Source organism: Hevea brasiliensis, chromosome 15 (genome assembly GCF_030052815.1).
Source record: "Hevea brasiliensis isolate MT/VB/25A 57/8 chromosome 15, ASM3005281v1, whole genome shotgun sequence".
In the NCBI taxonomy this organism is placed as follows: domain Eukaryota; kingdom Viridiplantae; phylum Streptophyta; class Magnoliopsida; order Malpighiales; family Euphorbiaceae; genus Hevea; species Hevea brasiliensis.
Genome location: NC_079507.1, coordinates 1,034,986 through 1,042,714, shown reverse-complemented (window position 1 = coordinate 1,042,714; position 7,729 = coordinate 1,034,986).

Sequence of the window (7,729 nt, the reverse complement as noted above, 5' to 3'; positions counted from 1 at the left end):
AAATTTTAAAATTTCATTGTTTATATAATTTTAGATTTTATATAAATATAAAATTCATTGTCTTACTTGTATTTAAAGTCTGCTTAATTAAATTTTTATTATAATATAATTTAAAATAAAATTTTATAAAAATATTTTCATGATTTATATTATTTATAAAAATAAAAAAGTATTTTATTATTTTTTATTAAATAAATTATTTAAAAATAGGAAGGTATTTTATTATTTTCTATTAAATATGGAGTTCTATTAGAAAAATTTTCAAAGAGTTTGTATCCATAAAATTTAAGTGGAGAACTTTGATATAAATAATATAAAATAAAATTTGGATTGTATGTTAAAAGTGATTCTACTTATAGATAACCATAATAAGTTAAAGTCAACGTGCGCGAAATCCTTTCATCAAAACAACTATATAATAATATAAGATTAATTATTTTTTCAAAATTTTAAAAATTTTCATAATAATATTTTTATGAAAGGAAAATCCTTTTTCTAACTTTTAGCATAATTAGAAATTTTCATTCCTCATCATCTTCATAAAAAAAAAGAAAAATTAAAAAAAAAATAGTAAACTTCAAAACCATATTAACAAGCCTGTGCAAAGATGTCAAGAAAAATCTCATATATGTAACTATCATTTATTGTATAGTTAAAAAAAATAATAATAAATGTCATTTATCATCCTGAATATACAAAGCACATTAAAAATCTCTATATGCAACAGTGTGTATTCTTCTCTTTCTCTTTAATTATATCTTTATGTATAAAATAAGAAAAATTCAAGCATTACAAAATTTTAATATTTTATCTTTTAAATTTATATAAAGTAATTTATTTCATAAAAATACATATTATATTAACAGAAATAATATTCCAAAAATAAAATATAAAATTTTAATATTATAAGAATATGTAATAAAATATTATTGTAAATTTCACAAAATAGTAAAAAATTCTAAAATTTCCAATGATAGAAATGTGAAATTTTCATTAATATTGACTCATTAATACTATTTATAAGAGTAACATAATACGTGTAAGTAAAGTAGGAATATTTTAAAGTTTAAAAAAAATCCTAAACTAATACATTATTAATTTTATTAATAAAAACAACATAATATGTACATTGCTAAAAGTAGTAAAAGATGATGATTTAATTCTAAACTATATAGAAAAGCAAGATTAAAAATAAATTCTAACTTTATTTAAGATTAACAAATTAAACTTATGAAAAAATAAAATATACAAAGCACATTTAATTTAATTAACTATTAAAAATCAATATATTATTACTATATCATATGCCAAAAATTAAGAGAAAACTATATATAAAAATTAAATCACAAGTATGGCAACGAGTATAAATGACGTACAATGCATGTAGAGATGTCAATGAGTAGGATATCCTGTCGATACTTGAACCCAATTAATTTTTTCAATTTATGTTAAATTACTCAAACTCATTTCAAATTTATGTTAAATTACTCAAACTCATTTCAAATCTGATTTTTATCATTCAAAAATTACTACAACCCGTTTAATTTTATATATTTTATAGTTAACATTTTACATAAAATAATATTTTTATTAATAATTTATATTTTAAAATTTAATAATTCTATAAAATATTTAAATTCTATTTATTTAAATGTCATGACCCAATCTATGGGCCGGGCCGGCACTAGGACTTGGGCCAGCCTAAAGCTCCCGATGCCCGTAGTAAGCCTAACTATACCTCAACCCAACTCTAAGGCCCATTTGGGCCCAATTTCAAGAATTCAACCGGACAGAGTCTAGCCATAAAATAGACCTTTTAACGGGGAGTTTTTGACTCACCCAACCTGTAAACACAATATATAATCAATTGGGGAGCTCAGCTCACCCTCCACATACTCATAATAACATAAAGTCAAATGGGAGCTCAGCTCCCTCATCCAGTCCAACATACATGTATATAATAAGTTTACAGGTCCAACATGGCAAATTATATTATAGACCCAAATCAAATAAATATTTCTAACACGTGCGAAAATTCTAGGAGTTAACAGAATTACACAAATATAAATAAACGACCTGCGAAGAAGAAAAGCAGGTTAACCACAATAATAATCCTCCTGTAGCCTGGAAAAATAATGAACAGGAGTGAGCGTTCGACTCAGAGAGTAAAATATCAATTTTAACCATAATCTCTATAACTATCTAAAACTAATGCACCCTGTGAAGTGAAATGCAACACTATCATAAATTTCATACAAATCACATCAAAAAGGCAATTTGGAGCACTCACACACCCAACACTGTCAAACAATACATATATGGGAGCTGATCCCCTATACAGCCCTCTTAATCCAACCTGTGCCAGCGAAGAACTCAAGCTGGACTTTCGCTTAATAAACCAAATCGGGGTCCCAGCGAAGAACTCAAGTCGTGTCTACCCCGAATGACCGGGTCCCAGCGAAGATCTCAAGCCGTGTCTACCCATCCTGTCCATAGCCAACACCATACCACATGCACGCCAACTCACGCACACTGCTCCAAATTACCATAACAACATCCATGGCACTTTAACAGTTGTGAATGCAACATAAAACGTGCCTAGAGTTTAACTATATAGATACATATTTATAAGTGATGCATGGGCATGCTTAAACATATAATAATATCGAAATTACAATTAAAATTAATATTTTACTCACAAACTTAACAGCAGTCACTGTGGCGGCTGGGCGGAGGAGGAAGGCTATCCCAGCTCACCTGACAATTTTATTACAATCATTCAATAAATTTGACTCAATACAAACTAAGAAAAAGACCAAAGGTATCCTATGTCGTGCCGAAAATCCGGCAGAGTCTCCCCTATACCTAGGACCTACCCAACCTGCAAAAGGGCTTAAAACACACTTCTATATCCACAAACCATACACCCACAACTTAATCACATCACATAGCCCCTCCTGGGCCCATCTAAACAGTCATCAATCACAATATGTAAAATTACAGTTTAGTCCTTATAATTGACCCTTTTTGCAAAAACTACCCAAATAAGCTCTAAAAATTCTCAAACTTTGTCCGCGGTCCTTAGCAATATTACTAAGCTAATGCAAAAAGAATCATAACTCGAGACGTCTGACAATGGTGGGGTAGCCAAAATCTCGATCCAATTCCAAGACTTTTTCAGTAGCCTGTCTGTCTGGCTGGAAATTCACAGACCCTGGCAACCGTCGAATTTCTGTGAATTGAAGGTATCTACACGAAGCCCACAACACGGGGGCTAGCATATAATTTTTACTAAATTTTCTAAGCTCATTTAATGCTCGGAAAAACACTACGAAGTTTCGTGGGACCTACCGAAAAACGGTGTTGAAAAATTTCAAAATTTATATTGCCTCGAAGCTCTTGACGAGTGGAGCACTCTAGTACTCTCGGTTTTCTCGTGGGGTTCACGGTTTGCGAGAAATCTAGCCCAAAAGTTGAAATGGGCTAAAACTTCCCGGATAAAAATTAGGCAAACCGCTTAATGGATTTTGGTGTTCTTAGTGTCTATAGAAAAGCTCTCGAGGTGTAGATGGTGTTTGACACAAGAGCCGGCCCAATCGGTGGCCGGATTGGCCGGATTTTGACCGGGAAGCTAAAACAGCGCACTACACATTTCGCCTCTTTGCGCGTCATTTTCGGCCGCCTGGAAGGCCGGCTGGAGGTGGGGGAAGGCTGGGGCGGCGCACCGGCAAGGTGGGGAGGGCTGGGTGGTGGCAGCGCGGCGTGGGGAGGAGGGAGGAGAGAGAAAATGGGAGAGAGAGGAAGAGGGAAGGGATGCGCGGGGAAGGGAAGAAGAAGAAAAGAAAAGGCTAGTCCGATTCGACCAGTCCGGTTCGATTCGGCCGGTCCGATTCAAAATACAAAATTTTGAATTTTTACTTTGTCTTGGGACCGAAAATGAGGTCCAAAAATTTTGAAAAAAATTATAAAAAACTCATAAAATTTCGTAGAGTCCAAATATATTTTTAGTTTTGCCACGTGGTCTTTATATAAATTTTTAAAAATCATCAAAGTTTTATATTTTCAGAAAATCGAACCCGATTTCTAAAATTCGAAAAATTTCAAATAATTTCCTAAAATTTAAATAAAATAAAATATTAATATTACTTACAAAATAATAAATTTGAAAATTATGGGTGTTACATTCTTCCCCCCTTACAGAAAATTCATCCTTGAATTTTACACAAGGCAAAATAAAGTACAAAATTACGCATTGAATAGATAAGGGTACTTGCTACGCATGTCCTGCTCTGACTCCCAGGTGCACTCTTCCATTGACTGACTCCTCCACAAAACCTTAACCATAGGGATCTGTTTTGATCTTAGTTGCCTCACTTGGTAGTCCACTATGGCTACAGGTTGCCCCTCAAACGTCAGGTTTTCTTTCAGCTCTACTACATCCGACTATAACACACGAGAAGGATCAGGAATGTATTTCCTGAGCATGGAGATGTGAAATACAGGATGAACGTGGGAAAGGTTGGGTGGTAGCTCCAACCGGTAGGCAACTGCCCCAACTCTATCAGTAACCTCAAAAGGTCCAATATATCGGGGTGTCAACTTGCCCTTCTTCCCAAATCTCACGACTCCCTTCATCGGAGAAACCTTCAGGAATACGTAGTCGCCTACTGCAAACTCTATATCCCTCCGCTGGGATCTGCATAACTCTTCTGCCTGCTGAAAGCTGTTTTCAATCGTTCCCTAATTAAAGGAACTATCTCTGAAGTGTACTGCACTCGGTCTACATTATGTACCTTTGCTTCTCCCATCTCCATCCAACACAGAGGAGACCTACACTTTCTGCCATATAGTGCCTCATAGGGTGCCATCCCTATGCTGGAATGATAACTATTATTGTAGGCAAACTCCACCAAAGGTAGCTGATCATCCCATTGACCTCCAAAATCCAAAACACACATGCAGAGCATGTCTTCCAGTGTTTGGATTGTCCTTTCGGACTGCCCATCTGTCTGAGGGTGGAAAGCGGTACTAAAGTTCAACTGTGTGCCAAGTGCCTCCTACAACTTCCTCCAAAACCAAGAAGCGAACTGGGGCCCTCTGTCAGATATTATGGAAGCAGGAACTCCATGCAATCTGACTATTTCTCGAATGTAGAGCCGGGCGTACTGTGCAATAGAATATGTGGTCTTCACAGGCAAGAAATGAGCTGATTTAGTCAGACGGTCTACAATCACCCATATCAAATCATATCCCCACGTAGTACGAGGCAACCCAGTCACAAATTCCATAGTAATCATTTCTCATTTCCATTCTAGGATAAGGAGCTCTTGCAGCTTCCCTGACGGCCTCTGGTGTTCAAACTTCACCTTCTGACAAGTCAAGCACTTGGACACGAAGTCTGCTATGTCTCTCTTCATACCATTCCACCAATAGCTATCTTTCACATCATGGTACATCTTGGTGGAGCCTGGGTGGACTTTGTACAGTGTATAGTGTGCCTCTCGCATGATTTCATTTCTGAGATTGTCCACGTCAGGCACACATATCCTGGAACCTTGCATAAGAGCTCCATCATTGGCAAATCCAAACTCACCACCTTCACACTGCTATACTCTTTCTATGATCTTAATCAATTACTGGTCTCTGTGCTGGGAAACTCTAACTCTGTCTCGCAGGTCTGGTCTTACTGAAAAATGAGCCAACAATACCCCCTCATCTGAAAGATCTAAGATCAGACCTTGATCCATCAACTCATGTACTTCCTGAATCAACGGTCTCTTCTCCGCAGATATGTGCGCTAAGCTGCCAAAAGATTTTCTGCTCAAAGCATCTGCTACTATATTGGCCTTCCCAGGGTGGTACTGGATGGTACAATCATAGTCCTTCAGAAGCTCCATCCATCTCCTCTGTCTCAAGTTTAAATCCCTCTGTTGGAAGATGTACTTCAAACTCTTATGGTCAGTGTATGTCTCGCATACTTCACCATACAGGTAGTGTCTCCAGATTTTTAGTGCAAAGACTACAGCCGCTATTTCCAAATCATGGGTGGGGTAGTTCTGCTCATGCCTCTTTAGCTGTCTTGAAGCATAAGCCACTACTTTTCCATTTTGCATCAAAACACACCCTAAGCCAACTCTGGAAGCGTCACAGTACACGGTATATCCTTCACTACTCATCGGTAGTGTCAACATAGGGGCGGTGGTTAGACACTCCTTAAGCTTCTGGAAACTCTCCTCACAATCATCTGTCCAAATGAATGGAACATTCTTCCGAGTCAACTTAGTTAGGGGAGCTGCTATTCTGGAAAAATCCTGTACAAAATGCCTATAGTAGCCAGCTAAGCCTAGAAAACTTCGCACCTCAGTGACTGTTGTAGGCCTAAGCCAATCAGTTACAGCCTTAATTTTCTTAGGATCCACTTGAATGCCTTCACTAAAAACCATGTGTCCTAAGAATGAGATGCTTTCTAGCCAAAATTCACATTTTGAAAATTTGGCATATAGCTGGTGCTCCTTCAAAGTCTGCAACACCATCCTCAAGTGCCACACGTGTTCTTCCTCGGTCCAAGAGTATACCAAAATGTCATTTATGAATATGATGACAAAACGGTCCAGGAATGGCCTGAACACTCTGTTCATCAAGTCCATGAAGGCTGCTGGTGCATTAGTGAGTCCAAAAGACATCACCAAGAACTCATAATGACCATATCTTGTCCTGAATGCTGTTTTGGACACATCCTCATTCCTGATTCTCAATTGATGGTAGCCTGATCATAGGTCTATCTTGGAAAAGAATCTAGCTCCTTGGAGCTGATCAAACATATCATCGATCCAAGGAAGTGGATACTTGTTCTTCTCAGTCACCTTATTCAGCTGTCTATAGTCAATACACAACCTCAAGGACCCATCTTTCTTTCTCACAAATAGAACAGGAGCACCCCAGGGTGAAGTGCTCGGACTTATGAAACCCTTATCCAAAAGCTCCTGTAGTTGCTCCTTTAACTCTTTCAATTCTGCTGGTGCCATCCTGTAAGGCAGCATTGATATGGGGTTTGTACCCGGTACAACATCAATGCAGAACTCTATTTCCCTTCCTAGTGGCAACCCTGGAAGCTCCTCAGGGAAGACATCCATGAATTCTCTGACAATAGGAACATTTCCATGTTGACACCTTCTACAGATGTATCTCTCACCAATGCCAAATACCCATGACATCCACACCTCAACATTTTTCTAGCACTAATTGCTGACACCAAATTATATGGAGCCACGCTCCTGTCACCGTCAAGGCTAAACTCTTCCACACCAAGTATGTGGAAATACACCTTTTTGTTCCTGCAGTCTAATGTGGCATAATGGGTTGCCAACCAATCCATTCCCAAAATTACATTAAAATCCATTACTGGTAGAGGAACCAAGTCTGCTGGGAGGATCTTTCCATCCACTACTACTGGGCTATCCGAAAAAACCATATCTACATCTATGTTGTCACTAAGCGGGGTAGCTACAGACAAAGGACATTCTAAAGTTGTAGGGTTCCTACCCAATCTCATGGCAAACACTAGAGAGACAAATGAGTGCGTAGCACCCTGATATATTAAAACACGAGCCTCATAGGAACAGACTAGAAGAATACCTGCCACAACTGCATTGGAAGCCTGAGCATCCTGGTGGGTCAGGGTGAAAACTTGAGCTTGACCCCTACTGCAGGTTGCGAACACGATCTCGAC